Here is a 15,730-nt window from a genome sequence, read left to right as displayed (position 1 = left end):
AAACATTACAAAAAATACAAAGAGAGAAAGGAAGAGCATGATCTTGATCTGGAAACCAAGATGCCTAAATGCATGGCAAATGCCTCCTTTTATAGGCCAAAATTGGGAACTATTGATTTGATGACTAATTGATGAGTGGGTAGCCAACTCTTGACTTGGTAACAATCCTTATTTTCTCTTGTCTACTTAATCTTTATCTTCTCTTGTCTGCCCAAAACGTCATTGATAACGTCAAAATTGGAGCCAGTTGCAAACATGAAAGTTGTAGGCAATTGTCTCAGCTTTCTTGTGTAAAACATTCAGCTCATTTGGACTTCTAGAACTCCAGATATGGCCAAAATACCGAACAGTGCTCGGGCTGGAAGACAGATTCGGGCTTCTTTGTTGTTGCTATAATTTGGACTTGATAATGGCCTTTTTAGATCTTGGGCTCCATATGAAAGTTGTAGGCCTATGTCTTACCTTTCCATCCATATAAAGTAGACCTAAATCTGAGATCTATAGCTCCAGATATGACCCAATTACCGAACAGTGTTTTGGTTTGGATTGCACCGACATCTCTTTTCTAATTTTGGTCATCTCTTTGCCCTTACAATTTAAGTTCATAAAGTCATCAATCAATCCTTTTATTTATGTGATAGGCCTGCATTTAAAATAAATATTTACCATAAATTAAAGGTATCTTATATTATTAGATATATTATTATAAAACATGCTTTAGTTAAGGAGTTATTGATACTTCAAGTGTAAAATGATGATATAAAACCTTGATAAAAATGCACTTTTAAGTATTAATCATCGGGTTATTTATTACTTCGACACTTTTGCACTTGAGAGAAGACATCAATCTTTAGTCATGTCAGTTAACATCAAAAGAGAAATCTGAATCATGAAAACCTAACAACATTTACATATAGTAGTATTATTTAGATAAAATAGCTAATTTAATCATGTTAACAATTTATAAGCCTGTTGTAACCTCCTTTATATATTAATAAAAAAAGTTTGTATTATACTTGTTTGAAATAACATTAATATATTCTTTAATCTTGACAATACTTTTATCCACGTTTAACCCTTACATTAATCTTACATCTCAAAATCCTCTTCAAATCATTATAATTAATATCATATTTCAAAGCTTTCTTCAACTTTTTTTTTTGTTATTATCTATTTTTTTATTTATAGTTTATATAATTAATCTTCTTATAATTCGATTATAATTTTTTTAAAATTATTTATTATTTCAATATTTTTATATTTAAAAAAAGTAATTGATTTTTTAGTCATATTAGCACTGATGACTTCTGCTCGAGCAACAATAGTTTGCTCACAAACCAACACCCCCACCGCGATCTCAGCCGTGAACAACGTCCTCTCGCGGCAACTGTTTGAAGGATCAACAACAATGTAGCATTGCAGTCGTCCCTCTCAGCAGTGCAGCAACTGACATTTTCCTCAGCTGTTAATGCTTTCCATTGAATCATAACAGAAGAGCAACTCTGCACCAGGACAACCATTGTAACTTCATCTTAACTGCACAACATCGGCAACATATTAGTCTTCATCAGCTGCCTGCAAACACCTGTTTTTTGTTCAGCAACAGCAGCTGTTTCTTCTCAACAACGGTTGCAGTCAGCCCCTCAGCACTAGCAGCAGCGATGAGTTCCTCTCAGACCGTGACCAATAGCTTCCTCCTTCCAGCAGCAAGAGTTTTCTTCTCAGTCACAAAAGCTTTTGGTTCCAACCATGAGCAACAGTTTACTCTTCCAATAATAAGAGGCTCTCTTCTCCAGTCACAGCAGCAGCAGTAGCAGCAGCAGAAGTTCTTTCTCAACACCAGCAGCCCCTCTACACCAGTAACTCCTCACTAAACCAGTCCAACACTGATTTCCCAACAACCTTTCTTGGTCCAGCCACTGCGACCTCTTCAGCTCCAGCAGCGGTATCTCATGGAAACTACGGCTTCATAGACATCATCATCAACCGCAAGCTCATCGGTCAACCATCCACCATTTGCTTTCCTTCACAAAGCCAAGACAGACCAACAGTTGCCTCTGTATCTTCACCGTCAGCGAAGCACCTCCTCCAACAAACTCTCCTCTGCACAACAACCCCTTCTCCTTCAGCAGCAGTGAAACTCTCTGCATCAGCAACGTGAGCCGCGAATTTCTCTGCACTAGCGTTTCAGCCACTCCTTGCACCAGCAGGTTTGCGGAAAGCAGCTATCAGCTGTTTTCCGCAAACCTGCGGTTAATTCTAAGTTTTGTATGGGTACTATGTAAAGTACATTTTACCATCACTATATATTCAATTTGCATGATTTATTTTAAAAGCAAAAGCTAAACGGGCCTTCATGCGATTTGCAGGTTTGGTCCTTAAATTTTAGAAGTCTCTTCAATCACATGCCTCATGTTTGTATACTAGTTTATATGATTTACACCCTCAACTCGAGTGAAATATTGTTTAACATGATTTTTGTGACTTCATTTGATCATGTGATAGCAGGACATGTAAGTGATTATTTTTTTTTGATAAATTCTTGTGTTTTTGCCGAACATGGCTTTAATCTAATTTTAATATAAAAATTAAAATTTTTAGATTATTTTTAAATTAATTTTGAGTTGCCCGTATTTTTACCCTTTTATATTTAATATTTAGAATTATAATCTATACGTAATTCCTTTTTTTGATATTAAATGAATCACTTGTCTTTCATAAAAATAACAACAAAAATTTTTCTTTAAAAAACATAATTTTTATTTTGTATAAAGCCAAGTCTCTCAAAAACAGATTATATCTGCATATTTTATAATATTAGAAAATTATAGAAATAGTCTTTTTATTTTGCATGAATATTTTTTTAGATTTAATAATTAATTTATTAAAGCTACGAAAACTTGGCCTACATTTTAAAAATATAAAAAAATTATTTTATTTTTTTAATATAAAAGATTATGAACTTATACTTATAATGTATTCTTAATATTAAATTCAAAAAATACCAAAATTATAGTTTTTTTCTATTGGTATTCAGGATTATAAACTTATACCTAAAATATTTTTTTATTATTAAATAAAAAGATGATTCCTTTTATTTTTATATTAGTATTAGAATGATTAGATTTTTAACCTATTAAGATAAGAATTTTCTAATTGAAAATGACTTTTTTTTCAATTTTAAACTGACCAACAATTAGAAAATATATTTTTTTTTAGTTTAGATCAAACAAATAGACAATACATGAATCCTAAGCTAATTTATGACTTGGACTAGTTATTATGGTAATGACTCCTATCCTTAATAGATTTAAATTCTAGGATATTTTAAATGTGTTCGAACTCTATTGATCAATTGTTTTTTGTATGTTGATCATTTTCTCTTAGTTAATCACGACTTTTGATAGCGTAATTGATTGTTTTTTCAACTCTTTTGATAGATCAAAGACTCTTCTAGATCAGTCAATTCTTTTAGTTCATGATTGATTTTTGCTTTCTTTTCTTATTTTATCATGAACACTCATTATTCTTATTTGAACAACATGTAGATTTTAAATTTTTATATAAACAATATAGTGCAAAAACTTTTACAATGTTTGGCAAATAATAAAGTAAAATTATAATAATGGTATAATAGTGATGATAATAGTGATGATTGTAGTGATAATAATACTTAAAATATTTTATAGAATTTCATGAATTGAAATTCACCATTTTCTTATAAAAATATCTTACATAAAACCAATACCTCTCAACAATAAATTTACTCTTGTTTCTTATATTTTTAATCATCAAGTCTTGATAAGACTTATAATATCTTGAAAAACATTTAAAAACCTACAAAATTAAATTAAAAAAGTAACTACTAAATTAAATTAAAAAAGTAACTTATTAAATAATGTTTTGAGCGAAATAAAAGCTTTTGTTAACAAAAAATAATAATGGAAAGTTTTTTACTTAAACAAAAATAAAACATTGATGAATTGTACAAATATGAAACTGGATTCTGGACTTATTTCTTTTTTTTTTCATCACTTATAAAAGGATAAAAAACATTTAGTTATCATGTATGAATTTAAGAGAAAAATAAAATTTTTGTTTTTATTTTTTATATGACATTAATATTTTCTTAAACTGACTTGCATGTAATGAAAATTAATTTTTTTTCTCCAAATGATTTAGGAAGCATATTTTTTATATTGCTTTGATGTATTTTAAAAAAATATATATTAATGAATTCTCTCATACATCCCATTAAAATTTCAAGGGAAAGAACGTGCGTGGGGCTCGCCAGCATTAATGTCAGAAAAGGTAGGCGTTGGACTTATCTCCTAAGTCTCTCACCTCTCTACGTCAGTACAAGTCCATTATAAATTGAGAGCGCAGGAATGACAAGAGGCTCCTTTTGCGTATGATGGCAGTATGAACTCATCTACACCTCCCATAAACCTCACGGCAGCAGTGGTCCACGCAATAAATATGGTCGGAAGAAAATAGTGAAAATAAAATAGATATAAAACAATTTAACTTTGGTGTCAAAATTGAACCGAGATTTAAATTTCACGAATGATATTTTCAAGGACGGAAGAATACAAACCCCGTATAAATAGAGGATCAAAAATAATAAAATATTAATATGAAATGCGGTCGACAGAATTACATGGCTCTCTAGTTATTTTAGTTTTTTATAATAACTAATATTTTTTTATATATTTATTAATGTATTGATTAACTTTTTGTTTCTTCTATTTTCTTTATTTTCTTTACATCTCATCTAAAAAATTTAACACTACTTTTAAGAAATTAAAAAATATTCATGTTCTATGATAAAATACAATAAGAAAAAATTAGTGTACTAGGGTTAAGAGAATGAGATTGTTAATGCACATTTTTAAAAATATTTGTTGAATAATTAAAGTAAAAGTTCAATTATCAAATGAGTTTTTTAATTATTTTATTTCACACATGCATTGAGCAAGTAAAAATATTTTTACAAAAAACAATTATGCAAAATAATTGAAAGTTTGTTACAAATATGTCAAATCAACTTGTAATACACTTTAATTATTTAGAAATGATATTTGTAAATTGTGAATATAAAATATAATTTATTAAGGATGATTTGAGTAAGAAATCTTTAGATAATTTCTAACTAATTTTTAAGATACATCCTAATGGAGATGTGTATCTGATTAGTACTTAAAAGTGCATTTTTATCATGATTTTATATCATCATTTTGCACTTGAAGTATCAATAACTCCTTAACTAAAATATGTTTTATAATAATGTATCTAATAATATAAGATACCTATAATTTGTGGTAAATGTCTATTTTTAATGCAGGTCTATCACATAAATGAAAGGATTGATTGATGACTTGAAGAACTTAAATTGCATGGATAAAGAGATGGTCAAACTTAGAGAAGAGATGTCGGTGCAATCCAAACCGGAACACTGTTCGGTAATTGGGCCATATCTAGAGCTACAGATCTCATATTTAGGTCCAATTTATATGGATGGAAAGGTAAGACATAGACCTACAACTTTTATATGGAGCCCAAGATCTAAAAAGGCCATTATCAAGTCCAAATTGTAGCAACAACAAAGAAACCCGAATCTGTCTTCCAGCCCGAGCACTGTTCGGTATTTTGGCCATATCTGGAGTTCTAGAAGTCCAAATGAGCTGAATTGTTTACACAAGAAAGCTGAGACAATTGCCTACAACTTTCATGTTTACAACTGGCTCCAATTTGGACGTTATCAATGACGTTTTGGGCAGACAAGAGAAGATAAGGATTGTCACCAAGTCAAAAGTTGGCCACCCACTTATCAATTAGTCATCAAATCAATAGTTCCCAATTTTGGCCTATAAAAGGAGGCATTTGCCATGCATTTAGGCATCTTGGTTTCCAGATCAAGATCATGCTCTTCCTTCTCTTCCTTTCTCTCTTTGTATTTTTTATGCTTTGCTTTCATTAATATTAAGTTTATGCCTTTCATTTCCTTTCCTTTACTTAGTTAACTTTTATGTTCTTATTTTGTTTATCTATTTTGCTTTCTTTCATTATGTCTAGCTAAGTTAGTTATGTCAAGGTGAAAAGGTTACACTAATGGTGTAAGAATAAGTATAATGTAAACTTAATATGGACTTTAATGTTTGATACTAACATGTTTTGTATTTGTTATCTTGTTCACTCTTTAATACTTTGCTTGTTAAATGATTAATCTTGATTTATGTTGTATAACATTTGGTACAACAAATGCTTGGCACTTTCATAGCCCATAATGTATGGTATAACCGACACCTGAGCTATGAAAGGAACTTGATTTGTTGTTAACATAAGTTATAATCATGAATACTTGACGAGATTTACAAGTATTAGCATTAATTGAATAAGATGACTAATGTAATCATGTTAACAATATATAATCGGATTGGAACCTCCTTTGTGTGTGGTTTCCATTTCAATAAAAAGAGTTTATACTATACTTGTTTGATATACCATTAGTGGAATCTCTAACCTTGACATTTGTTATTATTATTGTTTAATCCTTACATTAATTTTCCATCTCCAAGTTCTCATCATCTTCTTCTTCTTCTTTTTCTTTATTATTATTATTATTATTATTATTATATTACTATTATTATTAGTATTACTACTACTACTACTAGTATTATTATTATTATTATTATTATTATTATTATTATTATTATTATTGTTATTGTTATTATTATTATTGTTGTTATTGTTATTGTTATTGTTATTGTTGTTGTGTTATTGTTATTTATAATTTGTACAAATAACCTCCCTGTGGTTCGACCCCGGTCTTGCCGGGTTATTTATTACTTCGACACTCCTGCACTTGGGAGAAGACATCAACCTTTTAGTCGTGTCAGTTAGAGTTTCCACTAATGATATGTCAAACAAGTATAGTATAAACTTTTATTATTCAATTGGAAACCACACACAAAGGAGGTTCCAATTAGATTATAAATTGTTAACATGATCACATTAGTTATCTTATTCGATTAATGCTAATACCTATAAATCTTGTTAGGCATTCATTATTATAACTTATGTTAACAACAAATCAAGTTCCTTTCATAGCTCAGGTGTCGGTTATACCATACAGTATGGGCTATGAGAGTGCCAAGTATTTGTTGTACCAAGTGTTATACAACATAAATCTAGATTAGTCATTTAACAAGCAAAGTATTAAAGAGTGAACAAGATAACAAAGACAAAATATTTTAGTATCAAACATTAAAGTCCATATTAAGTTTACACTATACTTATTCTTACACCATTAGTGTAACCTTTTCACCTTGATATAATAAACTTAACTAAACATAATGAAAGAAAGAAAAATAAATAAACAAAATAAGAACATAAATAAGATAAAAATTAGCTAAGTAAATGAAAGGAAATGAAAGGTATAGACTTGATATTAATGAAAGCAAAACATAAACATTACAAACAATACAAAGAGAGAAAGCAAGAGTATGATCTTGATATGAAAACCAAGATGCCTAAATGCATGGAAAATGCCTATTTTTATAGGCCAAAATTAGGAACTATTGATTTGATGACTAATTAATGAGTGGGTGGCCACCTCTTGACTTCATGACAATCCTTATCCTCTCTTATCTACCCAAAACATTATTGATAACATCAAACTTGGAACTACTTGAAAACATGAAAGTTGTAGGAAATTGTCTCATCTTTCTAGGGTAAAAAATTGAGGTCATTTGGAATTCTAGAACTCTAGATATGAGCTAAACACTGAACAGTGCTCGGGCTGGAGGACAGATTCAGACTTCTTTGTTGTTGTTGTAATTTGAACAACTATTGTCTCATCTTTCTAGGGTAAAAAATTGAGGTCATTTGGAATTCTAGAACTCTAGATATGAGCTAAACACTGAACAGTGCTCGGGCTGGAGGACAGATTCAGACTTCTTTGTTGTTGTTGTAATTTGAACTCGAAAATGGTCTTTTTAAATTTGAGCTCCATATGAAAGTTGTAGGTTTATGTCTTACCTTTCTATCCATATAAAGTAGACCTAAATTCAAGATCTATAGCTCCAAATATGATCCAATTACCGAACAATGTTCCGGTTTAGACTGCACCGACATCTCTTTTCTAAGTTTGACCATCTCTTTGTCCTTTCAATTTCAGTTTTTAAATTCATCAATTAATACTTTCATTTATGTGATAGACCTGCATTTAAAATGAACATTTACCACAAATTAAAGGTATTTTATATTATTAGATATGTTATTATAAAACATGCTTTAGTTAAGGAGTTATTGATACTTCAAGTGCAAAATGATGATATAAAACCTTGATAAAAATGCACTTTTAAGTACTAAACAGTTAGAAAAAAAACAAGGTTTCAGAAAAGCTATAAATTATAGCTTTTCTTATACCCAAGTTTTTTTTTCATAATTTGATGAGAAGAAGGTTGACAAAGCAAAACCAAACAATTTGAAAGTTATGGTTAGTTTAAAAGCATTTCCAACTACACCTCACCACACGATAATGTCAAACATAACCTTAATGATCAAATTAAATGGAAATGAGACAACATTCATCCAAAATATAATAGTTTAAGTAAATAATTAATTAAATTAATGATACAAATCTCTATATGTTTATATGTTTGTACTTGAACTTTATTAGTTCAAAAGGAAAAATTACCATCAAAAAATTAAAATTAAACCCTTAAATATCTTGGCTTAAATGGTAAATACATATCCTTTATTTGAAAAAAAAAATTGTTATCATTTTGATTCTACTATAAAAAGAGATTATAAAAAAATTAAAATTTCCATAAATATATCAATCTTATTATCACAGTATGAATGACTTCAATTAAACAATTATAGATGTTATTTATAATATTTTGACTTGGAAAGATTGATTAATATGCAATTATTTGAATTAGAAAGGTTGATATAAAGAGATTGATTGATAAACAATTAGTTTTATATAGTTAACCTTTTTGAGAGATTGTAATTATGTTCTATAAGTATTTATAAGATGTAATTATGTTAATACTTGATTATTTAAAAAGAAAAGATTCTTATTTAAGAGAAATTCATACCATTTTAACATGGTATGAGAGCCTGAATTCTAAATTTTATTCTTGACTCTTAGAGTTGGTATTTTTTTAAGATTGAGTTGTGGGATTTTTCTTGGATTGCTTTTATTAAGACTCCTTCTTAGTTTTGGGCTGCAAATACTTTTTAGGTGTAGAGAGATTTTGTTTTGAATGGATATTATAACAACATGGTTGGATGTTTTGGGAGGTTTCCATACTTGGTAGTTCAAAGTTTATATCTATATATATATATATATATATATATATATATATATATATATATATATATGTTCACTAGTTTAGTTTTTTTTTTCTGATTTATCATAAAAGAAAAAAAATTATATTGTTTATTTTAATAAAAATAATCACTCTACTTGGGAGTTTCATTTCAAGATGTTTATGAAGGAAAAATAATAATGAAATCATTTAAATGGGTTATCCAAAGCTCTTATTGAATTCAAGGAAATTGATTATTAGAAGAGCAATGATGCTCGTGTTATCTATATGTTATTAAGTTATATCAAATCACATGTGGTGAATAATTTTTTATTATTCACTACTACTATAGAGATGTAAACCTATCTTTGAAGCATATATTCTTAATATAATATTTCCTATAATTTTTAACTATAGTTTGAAATTGATAATTATTGCTAAGGTAATTTTTATATTGAACAATTCTATTATGGATTTCTTAATTTTTGGAGTGAATATTCTAGGATAGTTTATTCTACCATTCCTAACAAGGCCTTAGTGGCAGTTTAAGTTGTCCATTATGTGAGTCAAATATACTAGATTTAGATGAAACTAAAAATAGAAATTGAGATTGCACATGATAGCTTAATGAACCAAAATACTATTTCATATTCAGAGATTCTCTTAAAAGGATTATTATGTAAAGAATAAGGTTTAGTCACTTAACTTGGTCTTAATTTAGAAACCATGATGTTTGGGATGATTAATGTGGTATATGCTGCTTAGGACAAAATAAGATCCAGGTTATAAACTTAACACTACATTTAGAAGGAGTTTGGGCATGTTGTAAAGCACTACAATGAGAATTTTTGCAATTATTGTAAAAAAAAAGATTATCAAGTGCAATATTAAAATCAACACACTCTAACCCCTTATAATACAACCCATGATAAACCAGGAAGATCTGTTAGAGTGCCATGAAAAACCCAAAGTATTTGGACTAAGAAGTTGTCACGTAAAAGCCACTTCTATATGCAGGAAACATGCAGGGAGAAGCTATCATGTGAAAACAACTTCCAGGTGCAAGAAACATGCAGAGAGAAGTTATGTTTGCCAATGACTTTGTCTAAGTTGTTAGTTATGTCCACTAAGCATGCTTGCTTAAGAATAGGTCTAGCAGTTAGTATTTGAATTTCAATAATATGATCATGTCCTAATTCTTAGAGATATGATCTCAGAATTAGGAGTGGTTGTTATTTTCTTCTTTGTATTTAAACTCTTTCAAAAGCAGTAAAGAGGCAAGCTTAATTTTATAAATAAACACTCTTGCGGTTCATTCTCACCCTAAGTAGAATACTATCTGCACTATAATATTCATAGCCTGATTGGGACCTATCATTGGTATCAAAGCATGGAAACAAATAAGGAGAGGATTGAGAGTTTAGAACCTAGTTTGGGTGGACTCCAAAACAGTTTTACTCGTATAGAGGTTGGTGTTACTAACAAATTACACCACATATAAGATGTACTTAGCAAGCTCTCTGAAGTCCTTCTATCTAATCAAACTACATCAGCTAGCAACCCTTCTAAGCCTACTTCCAACTCTCGTAACGGACTTTCTTGTTCTATAAGAAAGGAACCAAGAGAAATTTCAGAATGAGGCCGACCATTTTTTTTTCAAGGTTAGCTAGCTTGGAGTTCCCTCGATTTTTTGGAGATGACCCTACTGAATGGTTCACAAAGGTGACTCAATTCTTTGAATTTCAAGGCACCACTGAAGTTCAAAAGGTGTCTCTCGCTTTTTTCCACCTACAAGGTGAAGCTAATCAATGGCGACAGTGGTTGAGACAATCTTATAGAGAAGAAGACAGAGAGGTGACATGGGATATTTTTCAAGAACTATGGGTGAGGTTTGGTCCTATTAAATGTAAGGATTTTAATGAAGCCTTGTCAAAGGTGAAACAGGAAGGGTCCTTGCGTGAGTATCAGAAGGAATTTGAATGGATGGGTAATCGGGTGCATGAATGGCCACAGAAAGCTTTAGTAGGAACATTCATGGGGGGCCTCAAACCTGAAATAGCGGATGGCATAAGAATGTTCAAACTAAAGTTATTAAAAGAAGCTAGCAGCCTTACAAGAATGCGAGATGAGCAATTGAACCACCAAAGGAGAAGTACATGATCAATCCATCAAGCTCTTGCAGACTACCATTCCCATCAAACTCTTGCAGACTACCATCCACCAATAAGATTCAAAATAGCTTCACCAATGAAAAGACTTTCCTGGGATGAAATGCAGAAGAGACGAGCATAGGGTCTATATTTTAACTGTAAAGAGAAATTCACACCTGGTCACAGGTGCAAGAGACCATAGCTCCTACTGTTAGAAGGCTGTTGTGAATATCCAGAAGGAGATGACATCGAAAGCTTGTTGGAATTTCAACCGAAAATATCACTTCATGCACTTTTTGGATAGACAGCATATAAAACCATATAGGTGATGACAAAAATTGAACACTATGAGATGGTTGTTCTCATTGATAGCGGGTCTACTCATAATTTTATCATTGAAAAGGAGGCGAATATGCTACAATTACTAGTAGTTCCAACAGACTCCTTCAATATCAGGGTGACGAATGGAGTGCCATTAAAATGTCAAGGAAGATTTGAAAACATCCATATTGCAGTCCAAGGTATCCCTTTTGTCCTCATTTTGTATGCTTTACCATTAGTTGGGTTGGATTTGGTCTTAGGAGTCTATTGGCTGGAACAATTGGGTACGGTGGTATGTAACTGGAAGCAATTAACCATGGAGTTCCAGTGGCGCAACCAAACTCATAAATTACAGGGGATGGATACATCAGTTCAGTCTACTTCTATAAAAACTATTGCTAAGGACTTGAGACAAAGGAGTTCCATGTTTGCCATTTGCCTTCAATCTTTAGCTAGTCCAACATCTTAGAGTGTCAATCTGGAAATAAAACACCTATTTACAGAATTTAAGGATTTATTCCAGGAGCCAACACAACTTCCTCCGACAAGGGAAGTGGATCATCACATCATTTTACAGGAAGGAACAACGCCCATCAACATGCGACCTTATAGGTATACCTATTTTCAAAAAGCTGAAATTGAAAAACAAGTTCATGACATGTTAAAATTAGGGCTAATAAAATCTAATACTAGTCTTTTTTCATCTCCTGTTTTGTTGGTTAAACAAAAAAAAGATGGTTCGTGGCGGTTTTGCACTGACTATAGAGCACTTAATGCTATCACCATCAAGGATAGATTTCTTATCCCTACAATTGATGATATGCTCGATGAGCTTCATGGAGCTACTTATTTCACCAAACTTAATTTACGAACAGGATACTATTAGGTACGAGAACATCCAACAGATATTACTCATAATGGTCATTATGAATACTTGGTTATGCCATTTAGTCTTTATAATGCTCCATCTACTTTTCAAGCCATTATGAATTCCATCTTTCACCCTTACCTTTGCAAATTTATACTAGTTTTTTATGATGACATTTTAATTTATAGCCCTAATTGGATCATACATCTTGAACATGTTAAAAAGGCTTTTGACATATTACGACAACATTAGTTTTTTGTCAAATTCAGCAAATGTGCCTTCGGTTTGCAAGAATTGGAGTATTTGGAGCATATTGTGACTCCCCAAAGGGTCAAGGTGGATAAAAAAAAATTACAGCTATGCTGAATTAGCCTCAGCCTACTAATGTTTTCGAGTTACGTGGTTTTTTAGGACTTACAGGTTATTATTGGAAATTTGTTCGCAACTACAGCCTTATTGCCTATCCTCTCACCAATCTTCTCAAAAAAGGCAAGTTTGGTTGGCCAAATGCAGCTGAAAGTGCTTTTAAAGAGCTCAAAATAGCCATGACTACTACACTAACACTTGCTATGCCAAATTTCAATGAACCATTTACCATTGAATCAAACGCTTCTAGCAACGACATCGAGCCCGTTGCTGGAGAAGAAAATCAATATATTGCTTATATAGCTTACCCCTTAGACTTTTTTGAAGAAGGTTCTATTACTAACATGTTTATTTCCATTGTGGGTAATGTATTTGGGTTCAAACCCCTACGTGCTCTAAGTCTGGAGGATTTGCGAATTCCTCCTGCTTATTCTAAAACTTTTCAAGGCTCACCTCATGGTATCCAAGTTGAAAGAGATAAATTAAACAAGTATGGTCGCCCCCTATTAGGTTGTACTATTGAACCTAAATTGGGGTTATCCGTTAAGAATTACGATAGAGCAATTTATGAATGTTCGAATATGAAATACAATCTTGGAAATACAGTATTCTGTTTTTTTACTACCCAAGGGTTCGATACATTTCGGCAAACAGAGTTTTTTTTAGTCAGATTCTCAAGACTAAGTCGATCATGTTCTTTATGGAAATGGGGTCATTAATCATGAGATGCACAATGCACATCTCCACTAGGATATATCTCAAAAGTCAATAAAAGATTTCTAAAGATTCCTTATACTTTGAAATAAATCCTGACTTTTGATAATTTTCACAAGCTTTGCAGAATGCATGTGAGTCCTTGAACATGGTGAGCAAATAAAATCAATTTTGAAAGATTTTTGCAGCTATCTTTTTTTATGAGAAAAAACTTTCACATGCTTTAGAATGACAAAGTTTAATGACACTACTTACCTCATTATCGAGAATGAATCTTTTAAATATTTGATTAGGACAATATTTAAATCAGTAAGGGTTATCCCAATAAAAATTTTGCATGTCGCTTAAAAACTTTCTTTTATCTTGGGTACTCCAATGAGCTGGCAAATCTCCTAAAGCAAGAAAATTGTTATTTTTATCATATCAAGGCATTGGACTAAGAGAAAGTAAGGATTCGTCAGGAAAGTAATTATCGATTAGCGTGATGTTGGATGTTGAATCTGTTGTTACTCTTGACAAATGATCTGCATCAATATTTTTTGTGCCTTTTTCATCCATGATTTCTTCCTTAGAATAAATCATTTGCAAATCTTCAGATTCATCCAATTCAATTTTACTCAAAATAGATCCAAGTTAATCATAAATTAATTCTTCAATATGATCTACTTTCTGTAAATAATTATCATCTCCAAGTTACTTGTAAATGTTAAAAATATTCATCTCTTATGTCATGTTTCCAAATGATAGCTTTATCAGTCCATTCCTATAATTAATCAATGCATTAGAAGTTGTAAGAAATGGACGTCCTAAAATAACAAGAAATGAATTACATGCTTCAACAGGTTGTGTGTCCAAGACAATAAAATCTACAAGATAAATGAATTTATCGACTTGCACTAACACATCTTCAACTATTCCTCAAGGCACTTTTAGAGATCTATCAGCAAGTAAGAGAGTTACAAAAGTTGGTTTCAACTCGCCTAGATTGAGACTTTGAAAAAGTGAATATGAAAATAAATTCACACTAGCTCTAAAATCAAGTAAGGCTCTTTCAATTATGTTCTCCAATAAAGAAAGAAATTGTAGAGCAATTAGGGTCTTTATATTTCAAAGAATTATTATTCTGAAGAATGGCACTTACCTATTCGGCTAAAAAGGTTTTTCTTTTCACGTTTAGTTTTTTCTTCACATTGCAGAGATTTTTCAAAAAATTAGCATAAGAAGGAACCTGTTTAATAGCATCCAGTAAAGGTATATTGATCCTTACCTGTTTGAAAGTTTCAAAGATTTCAAAGTTGTGATTGACTTTTTTTTATTTGGTCATGGCATAAGGAAATGGAAGTGCTAGCGGAGAATTAGTCTTTTCTTTGCAATATTCACATTCAACCCCTTCCTTACCCTTAGAGAGTGACTCATCATTTTTCTCACAAGGTTCAAGAGTGTGTTTTTTGATAACCTTATCACTGTGAAGAGTAGTGACTGATTTCACTTGATCCATATGTTGACTTCCAGAACTACTTGTATTTGCATTGTATTGCCCCTTGAGATTTTGTTATAGTTGAGATGAAAACTTTCTCTTGGAAACTGAGAGAAGATGTTAGTTTTGTAGGAGTATCTTTAAAATCTATCATGTTTTAAGCAAGTTGAGTATTGATTGTCTCTTACTTGTCAATGAATGCATACAATGTTTCCTCAAGATTTCTTCTAGGAGGTGGAGCATATCGATGAGAATTTTGGAAATTATAGTATGCTTGAAACAATAATTGTGAAGTTTGTGCACTATTGTTATCACTCTTCAAACTAAAATTTGAGTGATTTCTCCAACCAGGGTTGTATGTTTGCAAATATGGGTTATGGTTAGGCCTTTGGAAACTATTTAAAGCATGGGCTTGTTCATGGAGACATTCCTTAAAAGAAGGCAAGGTTGGACAATTATTGGTTGAATGTTTATTGGTTTCACAGCTTTGACACACAATGTCTTGAATATATTT

General features: G+C 31.1%; 1 long non-coding RNA gene across 1 annotated transcript; it reads right to left on the bottom strand.

Annotated features, from left to right (window-relative positions):
• Positions 1-10,370: 10,370 nt before the first annotated feature.
• LOC105140295 (uncharacterized) lies at positions 10,371-12,695 on the bottom strand. The gene is made up of 3 exons (XR_845160.1): positions 12,682-12,695; positions 12,188-12,189; positions 10,371-10,700 (listed from the first exon to the last, which is right to left on the bottom strand). It is a non-coding gene; the product is annotated as an uncharacterized LOC105140295 (long non-coding RNA).
• Between the last annotated feature and the right edge of the window lie 3,035 nt (positions 12,696-15,730).

Source organism: Populus euphratica, unplaced genomic scaffold (genome assembly GCF_000495115.2).
Source record: "Populus euphratica unplaced genomic scaffold, PopEup_1.0 scaffold105.1, whole genome shotgun sequence".
Classification (NCBI taxonomy): domain Eukaryota; kingdom Viridiplantae; phylum Streptophyta; class Magnoliopsida; order Malpighiales; family Salicaceae; genus Populus; species Populus euphratica.
Note: the sequence above shows the minus strand (reverse complement) of the source record. Positions and strands in the feature narration are given on the sequence as shown.